We start from the raw sequence: 16532 nt of genomic DNA, 5'->3' as shown, positions 1-16532 counted from the left end.
TTGGGCCTTGGTTTGTCTCAGGAATAGCAGTAAGAACTTTCTGAATGCAAGCGGCCCTCCCTTCAAAGGGGATGGCCATGCACTCCTGTCAGTGGAGACCACAGTACAGAGTCCCTTCACCAAGATCCTCAATTCCTTGTTTTCTCCATTGATGAGTCCTCTCTCCACTCAGTGAAGCTGACAAGACAAACATTGTGATCAGACCTATGTGATGTGCAAATGTGGACATCAGATGAAAGCCAGCCTACATTTGTAAAGGGACTGTTTTTCTGTTTTTTTTTTTTTTCAGTATCATATCCTCTGTGTCAACACAACACACACATGCACACACATGTATATACACACTTGTACACACATTTCTAAACCCATTTGATTTCTTGAGCAGATAATACCTTAACTAAGAAAAATTCAAGTGGCAAAGCCTCCTAGCACTGCATGCAAATGAGATATAATAGAGAAGAAATGTTTTAAAGCTGAGGCTGGGAAGTCATGGCGCAGTTAGTAACAGGGAATCTGAATTCGGATCTTCAGAACCATATTAAATTAGGGCACAGTACCATGTGCTTACAATCCCAACAATGAGGAAGCAAAGACAGGAAGATCCCTGGGTTTGTTGGTTTGTCAGTGTAGCCAAAACAGTGAGTACCAGGCTTAGCGAGAGACTCTGTGTCTTAGATTCCTGTTGCTGTGATGAAATCACCACCACCCCTCAAGGCAACTTAGAGGAGAAAGAGTTAATTTTAGCTTTCAGTCTAGGTTTCCATCCATTATACCTGGGAAGCCACAGGTATGGGCACCTGAGGGACTTGGCCATAGCACACACACAATCAGGAACAGGGAACTAGGAATTAATGCATGATTGCTAGTGTTTAACTTGCCTTCTCTACTTACACAGTTCAGAACCCCCTTTCTAGGGAATTGTGCCACCCACAGTGTGTGTGTGGGGGGGGTTTCTTACCACATCAATTAATATAATAAACACAGTTATCCACAGGTTTGTCTACAAGCCAACCTGGTTTAGATAATTCCTCATCGAGCCTCTCTTCCCAGGTAATTCTAAGTTGTGTCAACTTAACAACTAAGGCCAATTATCACACTCTGTCTCAGAAAATTGATAGAGTGATTGAGGAAGAAACCACATGTACCTACACACATGTGTGTGACATACTCATGCATATATTCCCACACAAAATCTGGCAAGCTTGTGAGTTTCACTTGCTGTTCTTATGTTAGGTTCAGACACAGTGAGCAAATGCGGCCTTTCTGAAGGACACTGCTCTCCCATTCCAGAGGGGGCTGTCAGTGTCAGAAAATCAATGCTGAGAGATGCTATTGCTTTCCTTCTCTCCTCCTGAGTGAGATGCCTCAAACACACAAACCCTTCTTTTGAAAGTTGGAAACTGTGTTTGTTTCTTATGAATCACATGGCAGATTCTAGTGGCTGGGTTCAAGGCTCAGAAACAAAGAGAGATAGATACACACAAAGGAAAGATGCCCACCCCCACCAACCATATTTGTAGAGCTGTGTGGTAGAGCCCACTGGGAGAAGAATGGACAGATGGCCAATGGTGGGAAGCCACAAAATGTCTGCTCAAAGGAAATGATGCCAGCAGCCCTTCATGGCCTGTTTCTAGGCCAGCTCCTCAGATTTGAGCATTTCTGCTGTCAGTGTTAACCTGCCCCAGAATGGTGAAGTATGGCACACACCCCAGCTTCATAAACTGTGGGCTGGGACCCCACACAGGGTCTCATAACTCCCGAAACTCATGAAAGCCTGAATATCACTGAAATCACTGAAAGGTTTCTGAATAAGCAGTGACCAAAAATTAACTAAATACCAAAGGGGAATGAAGACAATGTCTTCTGCCAGTGTGTGCCATGTTGCACCCTGCAGCTTCACTGAAGCCTTCATACTCTAAGGAACTTGCTGAAAATTGAATTTCCCATGGCACCCAGATCCATGGCATGTGGGTCCCACACACTCCCCAGAGAACAGAGCCTGTACATCTCTGGTTTTGATGGCTATGGTAGAACTAAGGCACAACCCCAAAGAGATGAGGAGAGAGCCCTACACATGGAAGCAGGTGACCTGCTACCCAAGCCTCCAGATGTGTGGAACCCAGGCTCTAAGCCGGGCCTGTCCCTTCTAGACCTTAGCATCTGTGATTGGCAAGGGCTTCCCACAACATCATAGGTTGCTATGAAGGCTCTAATGTGACACAGGAAGGTCTCTGATAGGAGGATGGCTCTGGATTTTCACTCAAAGCTCTTATTTGCTTGATTTTTTGAGACAAAGTTTTACTCTGCATCTCAGGCTCGCCTGGAGCTCACTGTGTAGCTCAGGTTGGTCCCAAGCTCCTGAGTGAGGGACTGTCATCACCCAAATCTTGCTTCAATGTTTAAGGGTTTGTTTTCAGCCTATTTTAGGAATGGTGTGAGTGACTCTATGTGTAAAGCCATTTAACTCAGTCTTAGCAGACAGGGGAGATGATCCCGAGACCATCAAAGGCTTAATAGAGTTGCAGTTTTATCATCTTGCTGCAAGTGAAGTTGTGGTCAACAGGTAGCCTTAGCCAGGGTCCAAGACAGGCATTCAAGAGCCACCCTTCAGTGAAACTTCTGTTCCCAGCCACCATTATCAGGTTTTTGCCCACATTGTTCCTGAATTCATATCTCCATCCCTGTCACTACTTCCTGAGGCTGACTCTGCCACGGTCTCCAGGGCCACTGGAAAGAGCACATTGGGGTTAACCATCATGACTGCACTGAATGCTCTGACCTCAGTGTCCACCACATTTCTATGTCATCCCCTGATAGTCACCTTTCAATAGCTTCTTATCATTCTTCAGGTAAATAGTGTGTGTGTGTGTGTGTGTGTGTGTGTGTGTGTGTGTGTGTGTGCACATGCACGCGCCCAGATCCTCTGTAAGAGAAACATACACTGCTAATCGATGAGCCATCTCTCCAGCCTCTCCATCTTAGTTTTTAAGGTAGGGTCTCAGACTGAACCTGCAGCTCACCAATATGGCCAGACTAGCTGGCCAGTGGTCCAAAGAATCCTCCTGTCTCTGCCTCCATCCCCAGCACCAGGGCTGCTGGCACATGTTGCCATGCTTGACATTGTATATGGGTGCTCTGGAGGCAAGCTCAAATCCTCACACTTGTGTGACAAACACTTTACTGACTGAGTCATCAATTGAGACAACCCTTATTTTACTTTAAGTCCTTCAGCAGCTTCCCCACAGCCCACTCCCACAAGCTCCCTCCCCCATCACAAGGATGTCCTCTTGTTCCTCACCAACTAATTACCAATTACACCAGCCCTTTTAGCTCCTCCATTCCAGAGCATACATCCCACACAGGTGTCACATAACACCCTCCTCCCAAGCTGGGCTTCCCGGGTTCATGTCCATTCCCATCCTTCCCAGCCCAGACCCCAGGGCTATTCTACGATTCATACACACTAGCCAAGTTTTCCCTGCTTTGCCTTCTCACGGATGTAACTTCCCATAGCACACAATCCCCACACATGTATGCATCTCCATGTCAGCCTTGGCGGGCTCCTAAGCACAGGGACATGATGGATGTGCTTGGCTAGTGAATGCCCAGATCTGAGGCCTCAGACAGAACTGTTTGCATAAAGCCCTCTTCTTAAGAGGTGGTTTCTCTTTAAGAGTCTGAAGTGTTGGCCTTGGCTTTGACCATCTGTCCTTTCTCCCCAACTGGGCACAGGAGGCTGAGAGTCAGTCTGAGTCCACAGAACCACGGCCAGTTGACTCTATACAGTCTTAATTGACCTACACAAGCCCCGGTGGTAAATGACATCAAAGCATATTAAACTGACAACTTACTTTTTAAAAGAAGGGAGTTAGTATATATTTGGTATTCAGCCCATGTCCAAGCTTTGTTTTGGTTTTTCTTTTTTTTAAACTCTTTTTTTAAATTTTTTATGTATTTGAATTACAAACAAGATTGAATTACATGGTTTCTCTGTGAAACAGTCCTGCCTGTCCTGGAACTCACTCTGCAGACCAGTCTGGCCTTAAACTCACAGAGATACATATGCCTGCCTCTGCCTCTCGGGTGCTGGGATCAAAGGTGTGTGCCACCACTGCCTGGCCCAGGTCCAGGCTTTTAATACATCTGCTTCAAAACAACTTGGAGAAATACTGATTGAGGCAAAGAAATTTAGATCACCATCTACAGTCACAAAGTTGATTTGTGATTGATTAAGCAACATCCAAACTTAGGACTGACTCCAAAATCCATAGTTCCCTCAGTCTGCTCATGTCCATTCAAGGTCCTGTTGCAGCCTGCCTTGAATTTTTGGCTTTGATAGCTTTACTAATTGTGTCATTTGCTTCATATTATTGTTTTTTTTATATTACATTGACTGCTATTTTATAATCTTGTAGCACATGAGGCAAAGTTTTTCCATGGATTTGGGAGCACAGTAAGTGTGCATAGCCTCACTACTAGCCACAAGAGTACCTACCAACACACATAACGAGCCTCGGTGTGTCACATAGCCTCCAGTCACAGAGCACAGGCTGGGCATGTTATTGCAGCAGCCCAGTTCTGTGACCCCATCTCCCTGGGGTGTACAAGGACAGGTACATTTTAGCCTGGGATGTTGTTCTTTTTGAGCTTTTCGTTTTCTTTTTGAGATAGGGTCTCTCACTGGCCTCTGCCTCACCCATGCAGCTAGACAGGGTAGCCAGCAAGTCCCAGGTTTGCTCTGTCTCCCTAGTCCTGGGATTACAAGCATATTACTAGAGCCCAGCATAAGGGATGTAAATCACCCCTGAACTTTCTGGAGCAAACATGTATTATCCCAAGGTAGACACATAAAGATACCATGTGATACATTCTCTACTTCATGGGGGGGGTAGGTGGGCACAAGGGTGTGAAGACACCGTGTTCATACAGTCTGCTTCAGAGGGTATGGTACATGCCACTGGGTTTATAACCTTTGAGAGTGGGAGGTGAGGAATGGAGAAGACCACTAGGGTAGAGTCCCCTTAAACATCTTTCCCAGTACCCAGTTCTATTTCCTTCTGTCTGGGGGAAGCAAAGTCTGGGGTGTGTTCTCTGCTAGAGATATGAAAGCCTCAGTACGCAAGCCAATGACTCTTTAAACTAATTAATGCCCTGTAATGACTGAGATGCTGTCCATATGATTCATTAACAAGACTCCCTTACAAACAAAACCAAAAGCAAAAACATAATGAACCAAATTACAAAGCACACACAATTTGTTGGCTTCCGGCACCACAACAAACTATTAACACAGTGGCCTGCGTTTGGCTCATCGTCTCATCTCCCCTCATGAAAGACATGGAATTTGACATTGTGATCTTACACACATCGGGATGAAATGATGAAGAACAAAACCTGCTACAAGGCTTTTTTTTCCCCCCAGTAAAGGCCAAGATGGAGAGCTGGCTCTTAAAAGACAGCATCTTTTGTAGCATGGGCTGACTCAAGTCCCAGAAGAGAAGCTTGGATCAATGGAGTCAGAGGCACAGCACCATGTGCCGTCAATGCCCTGCTGAGTCACTTTGAAGAGAAGCGACCCAGGGAGCGTGTCAGTGACCTTTTCTCAACTCTGATGATTCTGATTTGCTTTGGGCAGAGTATTCAAATAAAGCAAAACACAGACACACAGTTAATGACTTTTTTTTTTTTTTGAGAGCTGAAGTACATGTCTGGGTATCAAAGGGTTGTGTACAAAGGCTTGTTTTCAGTCACAATAAATGAAGATCCTATACTGGCTGCAACTCTAACACAGCAAGACTCAGTTTCCCTTGTGAAGATAAGACACATCACGCCAGTGAGTGTTTTCTATCTGTATTTCCTCCTGAGGCCGATTTTCTACTGGTATGCCACAGTTGAGACCATCTGTGGACTGTGTCTTTAGGAACTTCTACTTGAACTAGCACAAAGGTCATAATAAAAGTAGCCTCATTATTTGCCTTCCAGACATCTTTTGTAGCACAGAATACTAACAAAGCAGGAACTACAATAGGATCCCCACAGATTTATCGTTGATGAACATAGGTACAAGGTCTGGCATCTCCAGTTAAGTTTGGAGAGAATCTCTGTCTCTCTCTCTCTCTCTCTCTCTCTCTCTCTCTCTCTCTCTCTCTCTCTCTCTCTCTCTCTCTCTCTCTCTCCCTCCCTCCCTCATTCCCTCCCTCTCTCCCTCCCTCCCCTCTCCCCCTCTCTCTCCCTCCATCCCTCTGCTCCCTCTCTCTTTGTGTATGTGTGTTGTCACAGAAAATCTTGATCTCATGGCTAGAGAAATGGCTCAGAGGTTAAGAGAGCACACTGCTGTTCCAGAGGACCCCAGTTCAATTTCTAGCAGTCATGTCAGGCAGCCCATACTAGCTAGTAACTCTAGCTCCTGGGGATTTCACACCTTCTTCTCCCTAAGGGCATCCACATGCATGCACAATACACATAAATAACAATAAGTAAGCAATTCTATTTAGAAAAATAATTTGAATTTGCCCCCAGGAGAAGGAAAGGCCAGAATCACTGATTCAATGGTATAGATGCAGGGTGTAAACCCCAGGCTCATGCCTCATATTTCTATCCTGAATAGGAACTTGGAAGTTTGTCCCTAGAACCTTGTAGTTATTCAGAGCTTACACAAGAAAAAAATTCCACAAAGCTGCCTTGGAAATAAGCCCACAGAGATTTTGTTTTAAGTATGCTGGGTTGTTTATTTACGAGATGATCCCTAGAGGTTGAGTGCTGCTCAGAGACTTATGAAATGACCTTTTCCACAAGGGATTCCCTGTTTGCTGTGATAAGCAAGAAAATGATAAGACTAATCCTAACTTAGTTTGTAAACATGGCACTTAAATTGGTCCTGCTTTTTGTACTGGTGCCCACCATTTATACATGGTGTTTAATGTCTCATGTTGCATTGGCATCAAATTATTTATTATAGACTTCTTTGTAAAAAAAAAACACAGATATTCTGCACACACACACACACACACACACACACACACACACACACACACATATATACATATATTTATACCTGTACACAATATATATATTTATCAATATTTATCTATGTATCTATCTATCATCTACTATTATCTATCTATTTATCTGTCTGTCTAACATCTATCTACCCATTGTCCGTCTATGAATCTATGTATGTACTTATGTATCTACCTATCTATCATCTATCTGTCTATATAAATCGCCTATGTATGTTGTATGTATGTTGTATGTATGTATGTATGTATGTATGTATGTATGTACCTACCTATCTATCATTCTATAGCATAGGCTGCTGATCACATTAGACCGTAAACAGCTTGAAGACAGGTGTTCTATTTCATAGTGTTTAATCAATCAAGTGTTTTGAAAAACTAAGCACTGAGGAAAACTTTCTATTGAGTTTTGTCCCTAATTCTCAGGCTCTCTCTAACTCTTAGCCTTCTTCCAACCAGGACATCTATACAGCTGACTTGGACTAAAAAGGGGTCTCCTGATCTTGGCTCTGTTTCCCTCTCAATGCCTTGTAAAAACTGACATGTCCTAATCTCTGGGATCTAGAGATATGTCAAGTTACATAGTAAAGCAGAATGAAGATTCCACTTCAGCTCACCTTAAAATAGAGCTTTGCCTGGATGATCCTGGCATGTCATCTCTGGGTGCCCAAGAATGAGGGACACTAGAAGGTCACACTAATGGAGTGGAATAGGGACTTGACCTGTCATTGGTGACTTTGGATATGGAGGATGAGACCATAACCCAATGAATGTGGGCAGCCTCCTGAAACTCAAAAGGGTGAAGATAAGGATTCCTTCCTGGAGCTCACACATGTGCATATAGACCTAGGTGTTCACTTGGCATAGCCCTGTGCAATGCTGGACCCACAAAACAGCATGATAATAAATGTGCACTGTTCTGAGTAATCTGTTACGGCAGCAATAGGAAATTAATACAGTGTCCACATAATTTATTGTTCAAAGCAGAATATGATTTAGGATGAAAGTAGTTACTATTAATAACTATGCCAAAACAACAGGGACTGCCCAAAGCCATTTTAGGTAAACCGGGCCACACGGTTCTCTCTTACTTGACTAAGTATCTGGTTCCCTGGGTCTCAGTTTGTGCACATAACAAATGGTGTTTAGAGGACCTCTCTGTGTGCTGTTATTAAAGGAAGAGAGGGATACACCAGTGTAGCACACTGCCAGGCACAGAAGGAATTCCAGACCAGGTCTGTCTGTCAAAAGGAAGTGACCTTGGTGTGTACCTGCTGGGCTTCAGTAACACAAACCAGGGTCACCCCTGAGGTCAAGATCCCCTTGGCAGCCAATGAGCTCCAAGAAGCAGCACCTGGCTACTGTGTCTGTGTACCTGTGTATATGTGTGTTGGAATGGGGGCTTCTCAGCCTGAATGGGGAGCTTGGTCATCCCCACATAGCCCTCCTAGGGAATCAGTCATTTTCCATAGCTCTTTATTTAGTTTTCAGCAAACCAGGGATGCAGCATTGTCTGCCTAGTTCTGTGTGTCACTCTTTGTTCTCTTGAAATTCTCTCCTATTAAACAATCTAGGTTTCTCTTTGACACCCATGAGTTACATTTCACGATACGTTTCTTAGTTTCAATTATGCAACCAAGTTGAATGCCATTATGGGCAACTCCTGGAGAGTTCCTAGAGACAAGTGCCTTGAGCCTTTTGTAGCTTTCCTGTACTTTGGTCTGTGTGACTGCATGTCAGTCTGTCTCCCTGGAGGATATGATACTCACAGTTCACCTACAAAAAGGAGATGGGAATTTCATACTTGTTATGTTATTAATTAAAGAACTCGATCCCATTACCAGAAGCATTGGAGAGGCTCCCCGTTCAGAGCTCTGGTGCTTCCAATGTTGAAGGAAAATTTTACTCTCCAAGTGTGTTCTTTGTTCAGCTACAATGAAAACACCTTTTCCTTATGTATATGCATGCTCACAACCACACTGGACTTGGGGGGCATTTTTTCCATTTAATTTTTGAAGTAACTTTAATTATGCAGAAGAAGTCAATGCAGATATTCAAAATAATTTTATTTAAGCAGTGAGGTGAAGTCACAGTAAATACCCTGTACCTCCAGAGGGGACACAGGCTGGAAATTTTAATTGGCTTGAGTGTAATTTACATAAATCATAGAGGATGGAATTATGCCAGGCCCATTAAAACCTTATACAAGGGTTAAGGAGATTTTTTGTGCAAAGACAAGAAACATAAGACTTTGGAAAGCAAAGCCACAGGGAAACCATTAGAGGGATTTAATTTTTATTTGTACTGTTTTTTGAATCCTAAGCAAAATGTAGATAATAGAAGTGAAAGTTGTACTTTATTTTAAAGATTAAAAAGTGTGTGTGTGTGTGTGTGTGTGTGTGTGTGTGTGTGTGTGTGTGTGTACATGAGTGCAACTCCTGAAGAAGCCGTAAGAGGGCATCATATGCCCTGGAGCTTGAGTTACAGGTGTTTGTGAGGCACCCAACATGGGTGCTGAGACCTGAACTCTGTCTCTGCAAAGGCAGCAAGCACTCTTAACTGCTGAGCCATCTCTCCAGCTCCCGGTCCTCTAAAGTTCACACATTTAAAGTCCATATATTAAGTACAAAATTTATCAGGCATCATGCTTACAAAAATGAAGGTTAGTGTATAAAGATTTAAAGCATGATCTAATGAGTTCTAGGTGGATTCAGGTGCTGAGAGGGTAAAGAGCCTCTGAATATTTATGAAACAGTGCAAAGAAGACCTTTCTGGGTTATAATCATAACTAATTTACTCTGAATTATTGATAGGTTAAGGTACTTGAATGAAAGTTTTTAAAAGCAAAAATACCAAGATTTTAAAGCAAACAGAAAGCTGTCGAAATGGTAGAGGATATGTTTGTCTTACATAAACCCTGGTTTATATTGGATTTACAAAATGCTGCTTAAAAATAAGGAGAGAATAACTGTTAGCCAAACAACAAAACAAAAAGACAAGAAAAAATATAAAAATGAAATGAGTTTTATTTTGATTATAAAATTGCTTAAATAATAAGAAAAAGCAGTAGTCTACTTGGAAAACTCAGTAGAAAACAAATTCTCATCTATTACTGTTTGTCGCAAAATGCCTTTCTGGGCCTTAGAGATGTCTCAGCAGGAAAAGGAGTTTGCTGTCTATGGCTTGAGTTTGATACCCAGGATGGTGGGTATCAGAGAGAACCAGTTCACAAAAGTTGTTCTATGACCTCCACATATATGTGTACACAGATGAATACACACAAACAAATGAAAAATCAAGACAACTTTCTGAAATGTAACTTGTCAAGATTCATCACTGATTTGAGGATTTAACTTGTAGAAATGAAGCCTGAATGCAGAGTGAGAGACAGAGAGAGGGTGTGAGAAAGAGACAGACAGGCGCACACACACACACACACACACACACACACACACACACACACACACACAGTGACAGACACACATACACACACAGAGCAAACATGGAAACACATGCATTTCCAGCTTGCATAAAAATAGGAAAAGTATAAACATTCCATGCTTTAAGTGGAGACTCATGGAAGAATTCTGCAATCAGTAAAAGTAGAACATCACATTGCAGAAACACTTCAGAGAAAATAAAATGTATTTCTGGCATGGAATTAACATTAATAATGCAAATGGGATATTTTATATAAGAAGCAAATTATGACTGAAAAATAGGACATATGAAAAGATGCAATTTTTGGAAAATAGGCATTATGCTGCTAAGACTATGTTAAGATAGAGTTAGAGCAACCATTTTACTGTATTCCACTTTTCTTTCTTTCTCTCTTCATTCTAGATTTTCTATTATGGGAGCACGTTAACTTCTGAGCCAAACTAAAGAGTCAATCATGGTGACTGAGGGAGGGAGAGTCATTTTTCTATGGGGTTGTGGCTGATGGTAGGTTGCTCATGACCCAGATGGTCACCCCACACCCGTTTACATATGGTCGGCACTTATTTGACTCTGGGAACTAACAATAATGATAATAATACATTAAACTAGGAGGACAATAGGCTGAGGGGTTTGGAAGTGGTAAGGGATGGTTAAGATTAAAGTATACTATATACACATAGGAATTTTTCAAATAATAAATAAGAACACTTAAAAAAAAAACATGTTGCCAATGTTTTTGGCATGTGGGGACACGATCTCCTTGAATTGCTTACTGTGAAAACGAGTTTTGTGATAACGAACAACATAAGTAATTAGGACTTAATCAACACCAGACTCAGCTCTTTCATGTAGCTTCTTTCTTTCTTAAAAAAAAAACAAAAAAACAAAACAAACAAACAAAAAAACTCATTTTAATCTGGGGGGAGGGGCTGTGTGAGCACACGTGTGTGCGCGCACACATGTGCATGCACACACAGAGGCATGAACACCCCATGCATACAGTGCCCATGGAGACTAGAAGAGGGCATTAGATCCACTGGGGCTGGAGTGACAGGTGGTTGTGAGCCTCCCTCCCCATGTGGGTGCTCTGCACGTAACTCTGCTCCTCTGTAAGGGTAACACTTGTGAGCTGCTGAGCCTCATCTCCGGCCACCGCCCGGCTTCCTAAGCATGTCTAACTAAGACACTATCTTTGCTTGAGTGGACTCAAAGCCAGCTCTCTATCGTGTTTTGGTGTAATTAGAGCTGAAGAAGCCTGCGGACTGAGTCTTTTCTTCACACCTCCAGCCCATTATCTGGTCCCAGCTAGAAATTCCAACCGTATGCTAAAACTGGCCATTGCTCACTGTCTGTGTGTCTCCCTTTTGGATGAGCTGCTACCTCCTGCTCAAGCAACTGTCTCTTAAGTGGCCCCTGCTCTTACCCATGCTCCCCAGATTCCAAACTTAGCTTTTAAAATTTGAGTAGCACTCTTATCTCCAGCTCTTGAACATCTTTCAGGTTTTAGGGTAACCAGACACATCCTTGATTAGATCTTTATGCCTGGAACCACCTTTGCCCCACCACACACTTCTTGGTATACTTCAAAGTTGCTAAGGTAATTGCCATTTCAGGGCCTTTGTATGTGCTGTGCCCTCATCTGACATACTCTTTTCTTTATAGGTGTTCATAGCTCCCTTTCCCATTACACTCACTCTGTCCTCAAAACCAGATACTTTTCTGGAAGGGTTGATTGAAAATAGTCACTTCTTCTCGTTGTTCAGCCCTTATCCCGATACCTTTCCCCTGGCTCTGGTTGTCAACCAGCTTCTTCTACTTCCATTCTGTTGCTGTGATAAATACCAGCTCACAATCACTGCGGGAAGTCAGGGCAGGAACTTCAAACAAACCACAGAGGATGCTGCTTGCTGGCTCACCCACAGCCTAATGCCTAGATAGCTTTCTCAGAAATCCCAGGATGATGGACAACCTGGGAATGGCAATGTCCACAGTGGGGTGAGCACTCCTCCATCAGTTAGCAATCAAGACGGCCCTTCCCAGACGCACCCACAGGCCAATGGAATCTTTGAAATCCCTCAGTATAGGCTTTCCTCTCAGATGACATTACCAGGTATCAAGTTGACAGGTTGACAATTAAGGCTAACTAGAACACAGCCATGATGCAGTCATTTGATGTCTGCTACCAGATAAGCTCCCAAGGACAACAGTATGTGCTTTGTTTCCATAGCACACCGCAACAACAGAGTACATTTTCCATAAATGTAATAAACAAACAAAGAAGCAGCTAAGGATTTTTCATTTTATCAGGAAGCTTTTTACCTCCCTGGAGGACAGTTCAGTAGACAAGAGAGAAATGAGGCCTTTAAAATTCTTTGGGGGGACCCGGCCACAAAGCAAAGCATTAAGAATTCAGCAGAAACATCTTCCTTCCGTTTCAAGGGAAGAAACCAACTCCAGTGCAGTTGTTGTAACTGTCAAAAAACATGTAGACCGATTCTACACGGGATTATTCATTGTTTGGTGATGATTGATAGCAAATGATTTTGTTCTGACACACATATTACTAATAAGAATATTTAAACGAAGGCAAATAATGCAAGTAGAACATAACATAGATTCCTTCCCACCAAAGTGATCCCATCTGTCCCTGCCTTTATAAATGAGGCAATCCAAGTTCCCAGAATAGACTCATATTTCTTACATAAATCCCTCCCCGCCATTCTTAGAACCCTAGCTCAGCATCTCTCCTCTGATTTTTCATTTGTGAACAAAAAAATTGCCTTAAGCAGCCAGTCATGACTGCGGCATGATCAGACCCCTGCTGTTAGATTCTTTTGGATTTCAACCCAGATTGTATCATCTTCTCTCTTTTGGCCAGATGCCCTTGCATCAGATTGGGGAATGGGCTCTTTGCTGAGCCAGCAGTATGGACAGCCATATTTATAACTAAGCCCATATTTGGCTTCATCATGTACCCACCCAACCTCCCCTGCTTAACAAACACTCAACTTTCTCAAGTGTCCTGGACAGCCTAGAATCCAAGTGTTAGTGAAGGTCACTCCTTTGACCCTGACATCCCTCTTGTACACATCTGCAACAAGCAGCGTGGCAGTGCAGCCTCGCGCACCAAGATGGCAATTCTCAGCCTCACTAGGCATAGGCAAGCTGACGTTGTACAGGAGGAGAGAACTGTGGAACCACACTGCACCTGACACCTCTCCAGTCTTCTGAGCTATTGTTGTGGTAGGAGACACATCCATGGAATAGTTCATTCCCAGACTCTCCAAACACATCAAGAGGTAAACAAATCCACCACTGGGCACTGTCTCTAGTTCTGAAAACAGCTGCAGGAGGTTGTGAAGGTTCTCTTGTCCTTGAGATACTGGTATCATCTATTACCCACCCAAGGATTAGCCCCAAATGAGAGGGGACTTCTTGATGCAGTACATCAGGGTAGGGGTAGTGCCTGCTGGGAGAGACACCTCTGCTTAAATGTTTCCAGGACCGATGCAGTTTTTCAGTTGTTACCTGGTGGAAATTCTTGTTGAGAAGAGTAAACTTCATGTTCTGGGGTGGGGGCTGGGAAAGCTGGCGCTCACATCCTCACAGGAGTTTCCTCTTCAATGCTGTCTCTGTCTCCTGTTTCTGTTTAGTGATTCCCATTGTCCCTCTCTGTTTTCTTCTTTCTCCCAGTTGCTTGCCTCTGCACTTGTGCAAGGAGGAGACTCCATTCAGCACATGTCATGGTCCTTCTCTCTCCTTTGTTTCAGTCTAATATTTATACAGCACTTTTCATATATTTGGTGATTGTGACTTTTATTTTAAAAGAAGCATCCTGTGGACTTTAGTCTTTAAGTAAATCTCTGTCCAAGTGGGAGTGAGCCGACTCATTGGGTTATTTTAAAAGGATGAATGGCATGTGACAACATAAGCCCATGCTTAACTCACTAATGTATAGAGTGTGTCTGCTTCCATTTCCTGAATGACATGTCAGTTCAGCTATGTTTTCAGAGTCTTCTATGAGACAAACGATGGGAGGGGAGGTGGTTGGGATTGTGGGGATCAAAAACAGTAACAGAAAGTTGAGCTGGGGAGATGGCTCAGTGGTTAAGAGCATGTGCTGCTCTTGCAGAGGACTTGAGTTTGATTCCTGGTGCCCACATGATGGCTCACAACCTTCAACTTCAGATCCAGGGGATCCAGTGCCCTCTACTGACCTCTGTGGATACTGCACTCACATGTACAGATACAACACAGAGAAGCATGTAAGAAAATATTAATCTTTTAAAAGTTAAAATAATAATGTGAAGACATGAAGTATCAAAACATGATTGAAGAGGTCAGCATGCTCCAGCCCCTCAGCCAAATCCCACCTACTGCCTGTTTACAGATGGAGAGCAGGAACGCAGCTGCCCCCATTCTTCCTGTGGCTGTTCAGCCTTGGAAACAGCAGTACCAAGTCATTACTAAAGAGCCTGCATGGCTCACCAAACTTAAAGTATTTGTTAACTGTCTCTGTGCAGAAAAAGTTTTTCCAACCCCTATTCTAGATAATTCAATGCAAAAAGGGGAGGAATAGGAGAAAAGAATCTTGACATAGATTCCAAACTCTCCTTGACAACCTGAGGTTTCTTTAAGTAAATTCACTTATATTCATACTTTTTCCCTCTTATCATTATCTTTTATTCATCCAACACACACACACACACACACACACACACACACCCCTAGAGTCTGCCTATGTGAACGGCATGTGGTATTTGCCTTATATATATTAACAGGGGTGGATAGGGCTAAAAAGATTAATATAATATATTCCATGGTTGAGTAATACTCCTCCCCCCCCCCGCCAGAAGCCATGAGTTTAAAACAAGAATCCTGGTGTGGAATCCTTATGCCATGTATGGAATACCTTTCTGTGAGTTGTTGGCTAGTAAGGTCCCAGTGGTCCTGCCATTAGTCTTGGCTGCCCACCAGAACTTAATGGTAAAACCCTACTGCTGAAGACATTGTACACTTGGGTCACATGACCTAAGAAATGAAGCTGGAATTGAGTTGGAAGCTTCTTCCTTACTGGCTGGCATTGATGGTGCCAGGGGTTCTGTGCAGGCTTCCTGGAGAGAAAAGTCACCAGCGATCATGTTCACATATGATTCCTACAAGCTGTAATAATGACTAATGCAACAGTGGAAGACAGATAAGTGGGAGAGATAGTCGAAAAGGGTCACCTGCCATATAACCCATTTGTTAGGGATGTTCACAGTTGGTGACTTTACAGGTTAAGGGTGGGGTAGTGGTTACACGTTCTGGGGAAGGTGAGGAGAGTTAGCTGTGGCTGTTAACGGGAACAAGGTTTCCTTCTAGGTAGTAGAAATGTTCTAAGATTCTGTGGTGGTTGCACAACTTTGGGTACAGTGGAAATACTGAACTATACACTTTGAATGGGTGGATTTGGGAGGGGTGGGACTCACACTTCAACATGGCTCAGAAAAAGTTAATCCTCTTGGAGGTCAGGAGAGAAGGGAAGAAGGACTATCACAGACACCGGTTTGTGGAGATCATTGTGAAGTGTGGAGAGTGAACTCAGTGGTTCCAGGGAGAAGATAGGCAGGCTGGGTCATTGTCTACCACAAGGGGACAGGCGGGCGCCATGACACCTTCTGCTGTGGTCTTGATTTCTCTTACAATGTAAAGTAAAACTCCACTTGCTCAAAATGTGTTGGGGGAAGCTTCTATGGAATTTTAATTAATTAATGTTTGTTTGTTTTAAGGCAGAAGTTAAAAGTAGGAGGTCTAATTTTAATGCTAAATCTCTCCTAACCGTACTTGGTCCAGGGTCAGATACCTCTTGCCCCCAGCTAATCACCACGCCCCATCTCCTCAGTGATGAAATGACAATAATCACATTAGACTGGCCTCATAGATGAGGGCCAAGGTAGAAAATGGATAGGAACAGATAGGCAAACCTGTTTCAGTGAAAAGTGGCAGGCAGAGAATGAAGGCTGGAGGCTAGACATTCAATACCAACCAAGTTAAATAAACTCTAACCCACCTCCGAAAACCCAAGAGGCAGAT

The 16532-nt window shown here is 43.2% G+C and overlaps 1 protein-coding gene across 1 annotated transcript in view; it reads right to left on the bottom strand.

The window, feature by feature from the left end:
- Positions 1 to 16532, bottom strand: part of Cdh13 (cadherin 13) — a 997178-nt gene that overhangs the window by 344968 nt on the left and 635678 nt on the right. The gene's annotated exons all lie outside the window — the stretch shown is intronic.

Source organism: Cricetulus griseus, chromosome 3 (assembly GCF_003668045.3).
Source record: "Cricetulus griseus strain 17A/GY chromosome 3, alternate assembly CriGri-PICRH-1.0, whole genome shotgun sequence".
Lineage (NCBI taxonomy): Eukaryota > Metazoa > Chordata > Mammalia > Rodentia > Cricetidae > Cricetulus > Cricetulus griseus.
This window is presented reverse-complemented; position numbering and strand designations above follow the sequence as displayed.